The following is a 16,247-nucleotide window of genomic DNA, read 5'->3' on the forward strand; positions in this document are numbered from 1 at the left end:
CTGTGTTAATTTAAGGGCTGGTAGTTAGGGTCCATCGTTATATATATACTGTACTCTTGCATATTCCCTTAGGGGCTGAATTTACAAAAAGATAACCTCCCTTTTTCATCTTCGCCCCCGCGCTACTAGCTTCACCAATCAGCCCGCCCGCCAGTGGAGTCCATTTATCATGAGCTGGTTGTGGAGATACTGGAGGAAGGTGGAGGTGAGGAGGGAGGCACGTAGACCCTATCTCAATATGTCTCTCCTGACAAAACCTGCAGCCTCTCAAGGATAATGAATTCCCTCTTCCTGTCCTTTAACCTCTTCTTGGAGAACATGGCTAAGTCTCGCAACATTCTCGGATAACCACGTAGAGAGAAACTTTTGGGATTTGTGTGATCGCAGCAGCCTCAGAGCGAAAACATGATTTTTTTAAAAAAATTTTTGGTTTAGCACAGTACATTTAAATGTTGATAAAATTATGATACAAATTCAGTTTTTCTCAAAACAAATTCAGTTTGCTGGGTACTTTAGATAGAGCTATTGATCGCAGTTACGCAGATCTCCTCTTTGACCAATCAGCAACTTCGTTTATAGGCATGTGACACGTGTGCTCTCCAGAAAGTTTCTGAAAGTTTCATCTTTCTTTAGAGAAGAAGTCAACCCCCAAAAAATTTCTTCACAATATGTTCTATGGGGTCTCACTAGTCACTAGTGAAATTTGCAGATGCCGCTGATAGTAGCTTGCTGCCGTACAACGGTGAGTCTGCCCAGAAACATCCCGGACAGGCCAAAATAAATCTTTCGGACTATAACTTTAATTTTCAGTGAGGATCAAATACAATTTCAGAGAAATTGATTTCATAATTTTGAATTCATTTTCAAGTGGACTGCACCTCAGTTCCAAATGACTAAATTCAAATTCAAACTGTACAAATCAGATTAAGTTTTTTAATGCAATAATTCAAAGTGAACTATACAAATAAATGATTCAAATTCAGTTTCTGGGGGCGCTACCCACGGGGGGGGGGGGGGGGGGGGGGGGATAGAAGCATAGAATGATCAAAAATGTCTTTGGTCAGATGGCAAATTAATTTCAAAACAAACAAAGTAGTCTCACCCAAACCTTTCAGGCTGTCCAACACCTACAATATTTTTAGGCTCCCATTCCAAAATCCATCACCTGTAAAGAATTCCCCTCCTTCCTCCTGTTTGTGCCACGTTAAAAGCTTTCTCAAAGGCACCAGATGGCTCAATATTCTTCTGTTGAAGTCTCGATACACTTCCTTGGCTCATTCCTCTCCCTTGATACACACCATTTAATTACTCAAGCGGCTGCTACACTGCTTTCAAATGAAATTGTTTTGACTTCACATATATAATTTAAGATATGTTTTCACAGTACTCCCAACTCACATCCTGAACGATCAAAAAGGAACAGAAGAAAAACATACTTATTTCCTCCTCGCGTGCCTATCACTCGGAAACAATGCAAACAATGTGACAAGTCTATCTTGACGAAATCTAAATGGAAGTGTCCGAATGTGTGCAGAGGCCACTGCCATAGTTTGGAGCTCACATCTGGCTGGATCGACACAACATGATGGATGGTGCTCAGAAGAGCGGCGGTCTAGGCCTGATAAAAAAATGCAGTTTTTGCCAAACTGTTTCTGATTTTAGTTTTATGCCATTAATTTGTTGGAGTAATGCTTTTGCCTGTTTTGAGCATCGTGGTGACAATTCAACATTTGGAAAATATATATACTGTATAGTGCAGAAGTTGCCAACTTGTATAAATAAGTCAAATATATTCTGATAGTTTGGGCAGTGAAAACAAATACATATCTTGTCATGACTAGGGTCATGCAAGGGTTATGTTTGATACTGTCATGACTAGGGTCATGCAAGGGTTATGCTTACTGTCAAGACTAGGGTCATGCAAGGGTTATTTTTACTGTCATGACTAGGGTCATGCAAGGGTTATGCTTACTGTCAAGACTAGGGTCATGCAAGGGTTATGTTTACTGTCATGACTAGGGTCATGCAAGGGTTATGTTTGGGTCATGACCGTGAGGTCAAGTGCCTGTTACCCACATGTCTGGCCACAACCAATCAGATTGATTCGCTGTCTATATAAGCCTGTCTGAGAAGTATGAGTTTTTGTCGGATTATTACCTCTGTTCCTCTGTGCAACTCCACAGCCCAAGTTAGCTTAGTGTCTTGTGATTCTTGATACCTTTTCGTTGTTTCTCGTCTCGTCAAGTTGGCAAGGTGTGATAACCACCGCAGTGGCCAAAACATTCCTAATTAAAATTAAAGCACACTAATAAACCACAGGGTTCTAGAACTGCACACATGGAATACCACCTTGTCATTCTAACAGATGTGCCATGACGACGACTATTTTTGTGGCAATTCTAGTATCGTGATATGATCACAATATTGCCGTTATCGTTACGTCCCGATCAGACTAAGTTTCCCTAGTGGATGTTTACCTTTACTGAACATTGATATTAGCATTACATCGCCACTGACAAAATTATATTCACAGTAATGCCTTGAGGTACATTTTAGATATAGGACTGACTTACTTTTTGTAAACAGCAAATAAATGTCAACCAAAACAGCAGATTAAAGTATATTCTGTTCTCAATTTAAGTTGGATACATGTAAATATTTGATTCATATTTAACATAGTGGCATGGTGGTCGATTGGTTAAAACTTTACAACTGTAGAACAAGAAAACTTAACTTGCAACTCTTTACTATACTTTTCCATTACATCTGATACCATAACACATCCGCACACCCCAATGCACTTTGTTTGTGATGCTCAAGGAAGTCATTGCCTAAAAAAAAAACATGGATCAGCACAGATGGCAAAATATTCATGATGCACCTTTAAAAAGTCCACATAAACATCTTTTCATCCAGGTGTACAGATGCGGTTTTAATTTGCTTTCTATTAATCCGATGGTCTCCTCAGTGGCAGGCCACAAACTGCTCGCTTGCCTTTGGCATGAAGGTCTGCTGACAAAGTATTGGTATTCTTCTGTGGGCGCAGCTCTCTGGGCTAAATATTTATGCAGGAGACTGGCATTCGCTGATAAGGAATATGGCTCCATTTATGATAACACAGTGGAATTCAGACAGAATATTTAATCAAACAGTAGAGTTTGTACATCTGGAAATGAAAGGTTTAAAAAAAAAAAAAAAACATAAAGCCAAAGCCTTTTCATCCAGGCAGGAGAGGAATCGCAAGCGTTTACTGACCATTGAGCAGTTGGTGTAATAATTACACAAAACATGGTGAATTATACCACAATAAAGCTTTTCAAAAAGATATTGGATACAAGAATGAAATATGTGCAGTATTTCTTTGGCTGCTACACAAAAAGTGAGCAAAACCATGCATGCTTTCAAACCTCTATTCAAACATTTCGCTGCTGCTGGACTTCTTTTGAAAAATGTTCAAAAAAAAATCTTTTTATTTACTGTGGTCCAGCTTGGTTTTATGCTTCCGGCTGAACATACTACATGATTTCTGTCTTTTTTCCAATTGAGTGTGTGCTGTAAAATGTCTTATTTGGGTATGTTTTGGTCTTGTAAGTGACCATGGAAAAAAAAAAAAAAACAGCCATTTTTTTGGTTGTAATTGCAGAAAAGATCAATATGTGAGCATGTAGGTAGAGAAGGTGCATACAGGTTGATAGATTATTTTTAATTAAAAGGTCTAACTGGCAGCAAAAAACTAGATAAACTTATGTTTTGAATGAATCATTCATGATTCAGTCAAAAATAGATGTAGAGGATGAAATGTTTGGTTTTCATTTTGTGATGAGAAATGTGTACGAGTAATAACTATGGTAGACTGTGTTTAATCATGTTCATCCATTTCCGATCTAGTTCGTAAATCTCTGCTTTGTGATACTCAAAATCTCAACATGGAATACCGTCTGTTCTTATATGCACATAGTATTGCGAAATCTTTACGATATTAATAACAATAATAGATTTAGAAGTTTATTTCAAACATACATAAAATAAAAATTGTGAGGTGAAAACTTGGCAAATATAATTATTATTGATAATGATAATAATAATAAGAATATATTAATTTGATAGCTTTCCATCTTCACATGTAAACACCCCTGATTCCGTTTCTGCTGATAAATATTAGAGATGGGCTAGCACCGAAAACTAGATATCGGTATCGGGCCAATACCCGGCCTTATTTCAAGGTACGACTGTGACCATTTCATGATCATAAACTAGAAATTAGTAATTAGAAGGTGAAAAATTGCTATTAATTTTCTATAAAATGCTATATTTGGGAAATGTAGGTCTTTCTTCAAAGTAATTATCATTGTTTTTTGGGGGGAATTTTTATGTATAAAAGTACTTGTGGTATCGGTACTTGGTGTCGGTGACTATTAAGAGTTTATTACTCGTACTAGTATTGGTCTGGGGAAAAAAGAAAGTCCTATCAAACATCAAATTGGCATTTATGATGTTATTCTTCTCTAATGATGTCAAAGTGGATGGTTTAAAAAAAAAAAAAAAAAAAAAAATCACGCCTTACTTTATTTCATTGACAAATTTCTGCCATTACTTCTCAGCCAGACAACGTGGTGTTAGTCAAAATCAGTCAAATTTGGTGTTGACATTATGATAACATCCGTTAAGTCCCTTTCACGACAGGATTGTTTGCACAGATTATAGGTTCTTACCAGCCTTTACTCTAGAATCAGAGCCAAAATCCGGCTGGTGAGCCTCGAGTATGCGTCCGGTGTTACTTTCACTAAGAGGCTGCTGAGAATGTGAGCCTTCAAATCTTGGCACCTCGAGCCCTCTTGAGACAGATGGCTGAGGGAGTTAAGGGAACGGTAGAGAGTATCAGATCAGACGTGACTGTGAATTAAAGCATTGGTGATTGACACTTTTGGGAAGGATTCATTTCACTGCTCATAAAAGTGGCAGAGGCCTGATTTACATCCTTTTGCCTTGTGAAAACGGGCATCATCAGAAAACGCTGCACAGCTGGAAATAAAGCAGATGAAAATCACAAACCGGTGATCCGATGAGACTTGCTGTGTTTGAACTACAAATTCAGGCTTAATAAGTCAGCTGTTTAAAATTCAATGCTGGTGGACTCTGTAGGGTTTACCTCATTCTTTAGCCAATCCCTTTTCATCTCCCCTGGGAGTCAGAGGAAAGGGCATCAAGATCATTAGGGAATTATCTCGGACTTTGTTTGATCATCACTGCAGTCTCGTTTGTTGTTGTTTTTACAATTATATTACTGCATGGTTCAGTTTTAATATGACTGCGACCGTGACAAAAGTTCAGGTACATCAAAGGAGGAGCAAGAAAAACAGAAGTACAGAATTAAGCAGTGCTTGCTACATCTCCTGAATGAGGCAAATATCACTTGAACATGGTATCATACAAATTTACACTAATGTCAAATAAACAGATTGAAAGCTTGAGCTTGGTTCATTTTTATTCCACCTGGCAGCTGCTTTTTATTGTGTGAGTAACTCATGACAACAACAACAAAACATGCATCCATCATTTATGCACAAACCTTCTGTTGTACTTATTCTCATTTTCCAGGTTAATGGATTAGTGAAAGTCCAAGTCTGGCACAAGGCGTGATGTAACTCTGCACAGGGGCAGACTAGACATTGTTTTGGTATTTTTGCAGATACAGTACATGCAGCTTTTTTTTCTTTTAACAGCTTTGAGCAGTTTAAAACATGCAACAAGTGAACTTGATTCACCACCAACTGAAGCATGCACATATGTGTCAAGTCACATTTGAACATCACTAAGATTTTAAAAAAAAGTTGTTTGAAATTACTAGACAACAGAAGGCGACACTGTCAAGAAAGCCGGGGCACACCCATATTGACAAATGTCAGTATACTCACTTAAAATGTTTGCTTTGTTCTTGTTTTTCTTTATCTTATTCTGTTTTGCACGACCGATTTCTGTTTCATGTACAGCACTTTGTATACAGCAATGTTTCTTTTAAAGTGCTTTATAAATAAAGTTGAGTTGAGTTTTTCGAATAATTTGTCTCGCAAATCATTCGCTGCAATAAAAAAAATAAATGGAGAAGAATTTTCAAATGCGGTGTACATACCAGATATGCTAACAGTTAGCTTAGCTTCTATTACTAGTCTTTCTGCTTTGTATTTTTTCTTGTCATATGTGGGCTCTCTCACATTATTGTAGGTTAATCGTTCCTAAAACTCAGGTAACATTTTAAAAGTTTTAGGTGTGTAGCACATTTAAGAAAGTGTACTTTCACTCTAAAAAGCAAATAATATATTTTGTTCCTCAAGTGCCTTTTCTTTCTCCAAGGACTGTCCACTTGTTAAAACTTTTACTAATACAGTGCTGCATTGTTGAGCAGCGATTCAAAAAATAAAAATAAATAAATCTTTGGAATTGTCAGTATTTTATTGTGTGTCTCTCTCAATTGCAGAGTTTATTTCAGAAAAAGCAGCAGAAACATTGATTGAAAACCGTTTAAAGAGGATAACAGCTTCCCAGGCTGCCTCGGAGGTTTTTTGTTTCAGTTTTGATATTACACAGGAGGAAGGTCAGGCCTGTGGGTCACCGTCCCTCAAATCACTGAAGCGCTGCTTATCACACACTGTAAAGTCTTGAGTGTTTGCTCAACAGTACAAGAAGGCTCTTGAAAAAAAGATGAGGGATCAGAGAGATGGTCAACAAAGAGAGAGTTGAAAAGTTGTCTGACACTTATGTATTCACTGCAACAAAAACCTTACTTTGAAATGCAAACAACTTATGTGGGAAAGTTTACCTGACTATCCACCATAAAGTTATACATCTTGCAGTATTCATTTCTATTATACAGTCTATGGAAAAATGTCATAGTAACCCTTGCCATAAAAAAGAAAAAAAGTCACTCTTGGGCCCTCCACGTCACCTCCACATATCGAAAAGACCATTTGCTAATGCTAATGCGACTTAATCCTGTCATCTTGTCCTCCAGCAGAATAACACCTGCCAAAAATAGAGCGCGCACCTGAGCTGCGGGGCTTCTCGACGGCAAGACGAGCGGCTGATGACACTTGATTTCCTGCCATGAACGCGAGTTGTTTTGTTTATCAGATCGGCACGACTGGTTTGCTTGTTACTCGCGATATTGAATTCTTTAACAGCTGCTTGCAGACAAAAGGGGCAAAACAACGCTCAAGTGTTGGGCTTGTTCACACTGCATACATAATTTATATTTACTTTGCGTCTGTGCTGCTGTTTGTACATCGTCTGCTCTGTGTGCTTTTCCATGCGCACGATTGCATCACTTTTTTTTTATTGTGAGCAAAAGTTCAAACAGTAATCAGTCTGATGGTGAGTATGGCCTTCGTTACCATGACGACCAGGGGAGGAGCTTTTCGTGACTTTGCAATTTTGGCAATATAGTGACTTTTCTGACTTTTTCTTTTTTTTAAATCAATATCAGAAGGCGGCCATTTTGTTACCTGCTGTCGAGTAAAAATGACATTACAGATGCTAGGTAACAACCAATCACAGCTCAGCTTAAAAAACAAACAAAAACAAAACAAAACAAAACAGGTGAGCTGTGATTGGTTGTTGCCTGAACCCTGAGTAATTGTGATGTCATCTTCAGTCGACAGAAAGTGGTAATATGGCCGCCACTTGAGATGGATAAAACTGCTGGTTTTTGCTTCGTAACTCATATTCCATAAATGTAATATTAATCATAATGTCATGTTTAGACTAGTGAGGTCATGTATAACATATTATTGTCAAGAAATGTTGAAGGTTTACTTCCCCTTTAAGGTTTTAATAACAAGTGCCTCCTAAAAAAATAGTTGCTCTCCAACTACCATAATGACCAAAATTAAAATATATTAAAATTGTAATCCATTATACATTAGATTTTCTCCCCCAAAAAAGTATTATTTAAAAAGTATTTTGAACCCACTGTTACATGCAGTTTTAACATTAGCACGGCATTCAACTACTACTTTCCTTTTCATGGCAATACAGCAATTACAGTGACATAAAGATACAAAACAATCAAAACAAACCACAAATAAGAAAAACTGTAGCGCTCATTTGACATGTCATATGACATCCTGTCAACCTGTATATATATATGCATCTGAGGGCCAGGGCCAATGTAACAACCTTCAAGCTTGTGATGCCTCCGAGGCAATTTTGTGAGGATTTCATTCTTCACTCTGAGAAAGGTTTTTTTTTTTTTTTTTCAGACTCCAAAAGGCCCGTTTGGTTCAGCAGGCATTTGAGAGACGTAGCCTGAAAATGCACAAGCCAGTGGAAGGATAAGAAAAATGTCCACACTCACCGCCTCAACTCTCCTAAAGCTAAATCGCAAGTTCCATTTATCCAATGCCCGCTGTGGCATACCTTTTTATAACTTTTAATGTGTGTGTGCATTGATTGATTGAATATGCTAACATCCTGGAAGTGCTCTGATGCTGATATTATGACATTTTCCATGAAAATTTTATATAGTCACAGGAGTGCCAAAATTAATAGGAATAAATGTTCTCTTTTATTGAATGTCTTTGTATGTCTGCATTTGTAAATGTTCTCTTTTATTGATTGCGTTTGTATTTCCTATTAATTTTAGCACTCCTATGACTCCATACTGTATGTGTGAAGACCTAGACACTCCTGAAATAACTAATTTGCTCAAAATTATTATTATTAAATGTTATTAGAGTTTGGGGGTATCTTAATATGACCACAAAACTTGGTTGACAAAATGTACAGGGGGGCGGGGCAGTTACCTGAGTAATCAATGAAAAAAAATCAATAGTATAATTGTTACATTTAAAGTGTACCTAAATTATTATATATTTGATAAAATGCTTCACAGAAAGTATGAAAAAATTGCCTGTTGAGTTGAAAAACGTTTTATGATGGTGTGCTCAGTACAGGTGTGATACCGTTGTCACAAGAGGCTTTCTGCAGGATCTCTTATCTCACTTTTGCATTGTCCTCACTCTTTGTGTCAGAGAGTGTTCCAGACAGTGGCTGCGATCATCACATGGTGATTGCATCTAATAAAGCTGCACATGCCCTCACGAGCATTCATCTTTAACCTGCCACACTTGTGGGCGACAACATTCATTTTGTCTGCGTGATGAGGCGGTGCGGGGCGCAATATGACTCAACTATGACTGCGGCGGGGCGCTCAATCGCCCGGCAAGGACAAGAGGAAATACTGTGTAAACAACATTGCTGCTTTGAGCTGCGTTGTTGTGGGGACCCGAACAGGAACACAAATAACAGCAATTCTAAATGGATATGGCGACTCTGTATTAAGCACCCACCAGATGGCAATGTTTTCCATTCTTTGTAATATTAACAATATCATCATATATTCCTTTTGCCGTTTTTATTTTGTTCATGAAAGTCTACAGTTATGATTGAACCCTATGAACTCCGCCTTAGCAACAAGTGGCATACGCTATATTTTTAATGTGACAATTGATCATTTATTTCGAGTCTGCAAGCATGTAGAGACCTAAATAAACCCTAAATCCCAGTTGATTTTCAAAGAGCAGAGGCAATCACGCGAGAAACCCGCCCCTTCACAATGACATTTCTCCCCATAAGCTCAACAAATCTGTTTCAAAATCCTTCCAAACACTGGCCTCTCAGACTTACAGGCACTGTTGCCATGGAAGCCAAAGCAATATCTTGTCTCCCCCCCCCAATTGAATTACGGGCCTAATGAACAGCACATTTCATTACGGCCTCCAAACCAGATCAGATCCGCTCAGCCCTGAAAGAATCAAGGGCCTTAAAGGTTGACAATGTTGGCAAAGGTATTGGGACACCTGCTTGTTGCAGTTGCCCTCCGACTGTTAGAACCAGTGACGCCGCTAACACGCAAACTAACGCATTAATATTCCTATTCAAGTAATCGCACAGCAAATTGGTGAGTGTTAAATGTCCAGTGTTTGATCAAATATGCAGTAAGCAGTGTTATTTTAACACCGTCAGAATAAATTTCCTTTACTACACACTAGCTTCAACAACACTATACTAAAACATAAGAGATAAAACTGTCAATAATCCTTCTTTTATCCAGCAAAATCCAAACTGGTCCATAGTCTCATTTTCATTTAGTTGCCAATATCACCACGATGACATTGCACCTTTCTTAGTCATACTTAATACGTTGTGCTTACTTACACTTTTTTTTTTTTTTTTTTTTGGACCAGCTTTCCCTTTGATAACACATAAAACGTTACAGCACTGCCAAAATAAGCTCCCACACATGCGGTATATCTCAAACTATGAATGCTGCTGTATAGACACGCATGCTACACACAAGGCCAGTGCGTGGGTGAAGTACAAGAAGCTGTAGTGGGCGGCTATTATGGAATTGAAATATTTCATAGCATGCGGATTGCCACTGGAGGCTGCTCAATAACCACGACACAGGACTCAGCATCCACTTGCCAAAAATTCAAAGTGGGAGGACTACTTGCATACAAAAACGGTAATTATCGTCTTCTACTGTCTTAGTGGGCCTTCTCGTGTTACTTGGCACACAGCACTGCCGCTTAGTCACAACCACATCCTTTTTACTTAAAGGGATGCTTGACTCATTTAGCCATTTTCAGCAGTAAAAAGTTAATATTTTGTCCAAAATTATTTGATAACATTTTTCATGAACATTTAATACCTTTAAAAACTAATTTTGCCACTTGCTGTCGACTGAAAATGACATCACCTGTGCTGAGGAAGTAGGTAACGACCAATCATTGCTCAGTTTGCTGAACAAACCCAGAAAACGGGTGAGCCATGTTTGGTTATCTTCAGTCGACAGCAAGTACAAAAATTAGATTTTAAAGGCATTAATTGTTTATGAAAAATACTGGTTATCAAATTAATCCTGGACAAAATAATTTTTTACTGTTGATAATGGCTCAATGAGTCAAGTATCCCTTTAAATTATATTTAAATGACCCGGAAGCGTAATCATGGCGGAGTAATTTACACATGCTGTGAGTGTCTGACAGCTTGTCTTACTTGACGCTGCTACAACAGAAAAAAATATTCTCCACACAGGCAGCAGGGGGCGCTAGTAGGCCAGAAACTGTGAAAGGAAGTTGGTTGTTTCCACAGAGAGCAGAAGTTGCGGTCCTCTTTTATAACCCCCTTTTTTCTCAAAATGCACACACACGGGTAGGCATACGCACGCACACACACACGAAGACTAATGGGGTGAAAGGAACTCATCCTCAATGGGTTTTTTTTTTGGGTGTGTGTGTGCAGACCAGTCAAAATGTCCACACAAAAAAAGATGGAAGTCAGTGGGGCTCCACACACACACAAAAACAGAACGTATGCTGAAACCCAAACACCGCATGAGCATCTGTTGTGCAGTTGCTGTCACAAACCCGCAAATTATTTTTTGCCGATAGCCGACGAGTCCGTTTCTGAGTGCACTCTAAAGTGGGCCACCATTTGCCGGGATGAAAAACATTTCCTTTCCCCACTAGTACGTCTCCTAACTGAACAAGGAATGGATGCGTGTCCACTCTTGTTAGAAGTTGAGCTTGAATTGTTGAGTATTGAATGGAACAACAACAGATTCTCACCGCTTTCTGAATTATTATCGCACCTTGAGGGTTCTGTTTATCATTCTCTTTCGTCCTCTCAAGATATCTCCTTGAGAAGTTCAGTGATTATATAAATGACGTGGGCTTTGAATGGAATTATTACTGTGCAACATCTTAATAGCGCCTCATCTATTCTTAATTGATCTCCAGGAAGGTATCATTTTGATGAAAAGGTCAGGAAAGAACATAAAGAACATGCCATCATTTATAAAGATGAAACCAAAGCGGGTTAACCTTTTTTGGGCATGAGTGATAATAACACAGCAACACTTTAATTGTTGAGTGCTTTGTTGAAAATGTTATCTTACAGAAAGGGTAGTGACTCAAATACAAGGAAAATGGATATGTCTTGTCGACTGAAAACATTTGCGCTTGACACCAAAAGATGAATAAAAGACTAGAGATCAACATTGAAATTATAATTCCATGTCTTAGCTGTGCTCCTTTTGTTTGCGCGCACCAAATTTTTATGTAAACAAAAGTCGTTATTCATGTCTTTATTGACAGACTCAAGGTCCAGATAAAAAACGCACACACAATAAATAGTTAGAAACTGAAATAAAAAAAAAATGCACAGAGATGTGAGCTCAGTGATTACGATACATACAAAAGTTTGCTTCAATCTTATATATATATTAAAAAAAATAAAATAAAAATGGAGTACTATCTTGCCTCACTTACATCATGACATATCTAAACTCCATCAGCCGGAACATAAATTTATACATAAAATTCCAAAGCAAAGCTGGAAAGGTGGGAACATCGCAATTCACAAACATTTGGCCTGCACTTTCCCACCTTGGATTCCTTAAGAGTAACCAACATGAAAACAATAGACAATACTTTACACAATCATCTCGCGGGCCGGATTAAACCCCTTTGCGGGCCCGTTCCGGCCCCCGGGCCTTATGTTTGACACCACTCCTTTAAGCAATGGTTATTTCAACACAAATGGTGAAGCACATAGAAATTAGTCTTTAATATATTCTAATAATAATATAAAATACTAATATTACTGCATCTACGTCTGTATTATACCTTCTATTTAATTATTTAATGTATGTTTTCATAAAGTAAATTATGGTTGGTTCCTATTTAAAAACACATTACAAACATTTTTTGTTTGTTTTTTAATTGCGTTTTTGTTCATTTCAATGGGGAAAGATGTACTTTAAAAGGCATAATGTGAATTATATTTTCCTCCTTTCTCTTTCAATACATTTTTGGGGGATAAGAAATGGTGCTTTGCATAGATAGACAAGGTTGGGAATCACTGGTGTATGACATATGATACAACAATTTGCTCCAAGTATTTTCATATAAATACTTCTGACATCATTTGCATTTTAAAGCGGGAATCATAATCAATCAGTTGTAGCATTGTAATTTTGTACAAATGACCTCTGTTGAATGCAATTTGTAGTAGCGGTGTGGCGGGATTTTAAACATCGCCATGCCTACACGCACACACACACAAGCGCACTCCTGAAACGAGCAGCTTTACGAGGCAGGAAGTTTGCGCCTTTCTTGTCATGACTGTTGGAGAAAGAGCGGGTATCATAATGAGGCACGTCATTAAAAGCGGGCTAATGGCTGATCTTTAACGCCAAGCCTGGGATGTCTCGGCAGGCATCTGCGCTCTGCCCTGATTGCTATCTCAGCTTCGGCTTCACTTAACTTCACATTAAATTGTCTTCGCTTCTGTCGTCTTTCAGCTGGCCAGGAAGGAGAAGACAGCTCGCATATTAACCGAGGCAAAGGGATGTGTTCACTTTCCCTTCCCGCTGTGCCTTTATATGAGATTTTATAGGCTTGTTTGCGATTGGCTCCCATATCTTTCACATTGTAAGAGCAACACAAGTGTGCACATAAAGCAACAGGCGCATAAAACCTAAATATGCATCAAGACAAACTTCTCTAGCGAGGAGAACGTAATGTGAAATGAGCATGCCGAGTAATGAGAAGATGAAAAAAAAGGACTCCATGCATAACGTACCCTTTGAAAAAAGATGAGAATATTTACTCTGGGAAATTCTCCAGCAATCCAGGGCTGTAATTCAACGGCAAACAGAACAAAAGGAATCGTGAGTCACATTTCTTATCCCTGAGAACAGGAACGGAGGCTGGATGATGGCACGTAATCCTTCCATACTTGCCATTGTTTCACTCACTCGTTTAGCCATGCTTCCATTGTGACTTAGTGGTACTCGGAGGTTTTTGCTTGGGGTCGCAACACTGTCCTATTCAATATGGATGATTGCATGGACTGGATTTCTGTGGAAATATTGGAATTTTATAGCGTGACCTGTTTCGAGCCTCGGAAGACATTTTGAAAGTGTTCGTTCGTGACCCTGTCCCTGCCTGTCTGCTCATAATTAGTTTTGGAATCAGTCAATATAGAAGGAAATATTATCCAAGGATGCTGCTCTTTTGGTCGAACTATCCTTGAGCATGACAGTAGGTATTACAAACTACTTTACTTGGTATTAGTCGTAATATCGCCGGCTGGTAGATAAGGTAGCTTTGGTATGGTGCTAATCTCGTGTCATTCTGATGAAATGTCTTCTTTTGAGTGGCATCGGCTGTCTGGTTGGCCGTCGTCACATATGATAAGGTCACCTATATTAGTCCCACACACACGAAAAATAAACAAAAACAAAAAAAAGTGCTGTGTTATTAAAACACAGAAATGATCATTTCGGTATTTCTTGGATGAAAATGTTGATTGACACTGTCAGGAAGTTTTATTATATATTAACATTTTGAACCTCTCTTACAGCTAATTAGGGGTGTTAAAAGAAATCGATTCTGCAATATATCGCGATATTAAATCGCGCAATTCTCGAATCGATTCAATAGGCGGCTGAATCGATTTTTAAACTTCCATTTTCAATGTAAAAATATTCAACAAAAACTTCATACTTCGGGTTAGGGTTCACACTTTAAGCATGGAAGAATGTTATATTAATGGAAGATTAAACATTAATATTTTATTTCAATGCTGTTCAAACATGAAACAGATTACAACCTGTATAAGACTTAAGTTTCAGATAAATAAAGAATACATTTTCATACAAATCTTACACTGGACAAGAGTACTGATTAGTATTTTCTAAATTTGAAGTAAAAAAAAAAAATTGCAACAATCGACTTATAAATTCGCATCGGGATTAATCGGTATCGAATCGAATCGTGACCTGTGAATCGTGATACGAATCGAATCGTCAGTTACTAGGCAATTCACACCCCTACAGCTAATAATATTAATGATACATGATGGAATCAAAGAAAGAAGAAAGAAATAGTACGAAATCCAAACCAATGCTTCCCATAGGAAATAATGTAAATCAAATGAATCCATTCCAGAACCACAAAATATTAACACATCATACATTTTAGCTTTACATACAAAAACAATGTGGACCAAATATAAATTACTGATGCAGTGGATAAATCAAGATTTATTGAAGACTCCTGATATCGTATACAAGAGGGAAGCGATTTTATGTGGAATGAAATTTCACTTTTCTTTGAAAAAGCTGAAAATATTTACTCTGGGAGTAAATATTCCGAGTTCTTTCTTGAATTCTGAAGTGATTCTTTCTCAAATGGCTAGCATTTGGTGCTTACTTTCACGTTGCATAAAAAGGGTTCAAGGACAGCGATGTGTTCCAACTCCATTTAATAACAAGCGTGTCAGTCTGCCCGCCAACATGCTGGTTGGTGCAACATCGTGCTGTCAAAGGTCAGGCTTTGAAAATGAAAGTACGTCAGGATAATAACAGTTTCAGCACAGTTTCTTTGTCCACATGTTGGCCTATTTAGCAGTACACTCAAACCATTTTGTGCTTGTTTATCACGTGCAACTGCTAAATATGCCCAAGAAATTACGGTGAAAATTGTGTCACGAAACGGCAAGCTTTTATTTTGAAGGGCTGACTTTTAAAAGCATGTTACACTGGTGTTGCCTAAGTGTTGCAGGGCAGACTGGGAGGCTTATGGCCTTGAGTTATAAGCTTCGACTTGTTGCACCTTATGAAATTCTTGGGATGAACATGCATTTCCCAGATTTCAGGAAATGAATGGACGAGTCATGTTTTTTTTGTACGAAAACTGAACAGGCAAAATTTAGGTGAAAAAAAAAAAAAATCCTATGAACCACGTCATATGAAAACTGAGAATCTAGCTTTTAATCACTACATATTGTTTTTTCACCCGTGACTTCAAGAGTTGATTCAAGAGTAAACTTCCATTTTTTGATAAAGCCTTCACAGTCGGGGATGACGCAGGCATGCCCTGGCTCATCTCTTATTTCGGCTGCCATGGGCTTTGGCATCTCCCTTGATGCACTGAGCTTCCCTTCCTCTCCTCTCTTATTCTTCTTAGCTCTATAATGACATCACAGCTATTTTGACAGCAATTCTTAGGTGTGCTGTTGGCTCATCACCATCCTTGTATCATGTTCACATTTATCACATTTTAGTTACTTTACTTCAAGATTAGTGTGACATTTGTCTAAAAGTGTCTTTCTTATTTAATCCTCTAAAATATCTCTTAATTTTCCTGTTTTGTCAGAGCTTGAAAACACTGCTTGAGTTA

The 16,247-nt window shown here is 38.1% G+C and overlaps 1 long non-coding RNA gene across 1 annotated transcript in view; it reads right to left on the minus strand.

The window, feature by feature from the left end:
- Window positions 1–12,198: 12,198 nt before the first annotated feature.
- The window catches only part of LOC144021787 (uncharacterized), an 80,608-nt gene continuing 76,559 nt past the window's right edge, over window positions 12,199–16,247 (minus strand). Inside the window, exons 6-8 of the long non-coding RNA XR_013284177.1 lie at window positions 13,820–13,922; window positions 13,645–13,698; window positions 12,199–13,184 (exon numbers count right to left, since the gene is read on the minus strand). This is a non-coding gene — a long non-coding RNA (uncharacterized LOC144021787). The remainder of the gene's footprint in view (window positions 13,185–13,644; window positions 13,699–13,819; window positions 13,923–16,247) is intronic.

Source organism: Festucalex cinctus, chromosome 7, assembly GCF_051991245.1.
Source record: "Festucalex cinctus isolate MCC-2025b chromosome 7, RoL_Fcin_1.0, whole genome shotgun sequence".
Taxonomy (NCBI): Eukaryota; Metazoa; Chordata; class Actinopteri; order Syngnathiformes; family Syngnathidae; genus Festucalex; species Festucalex cinctus.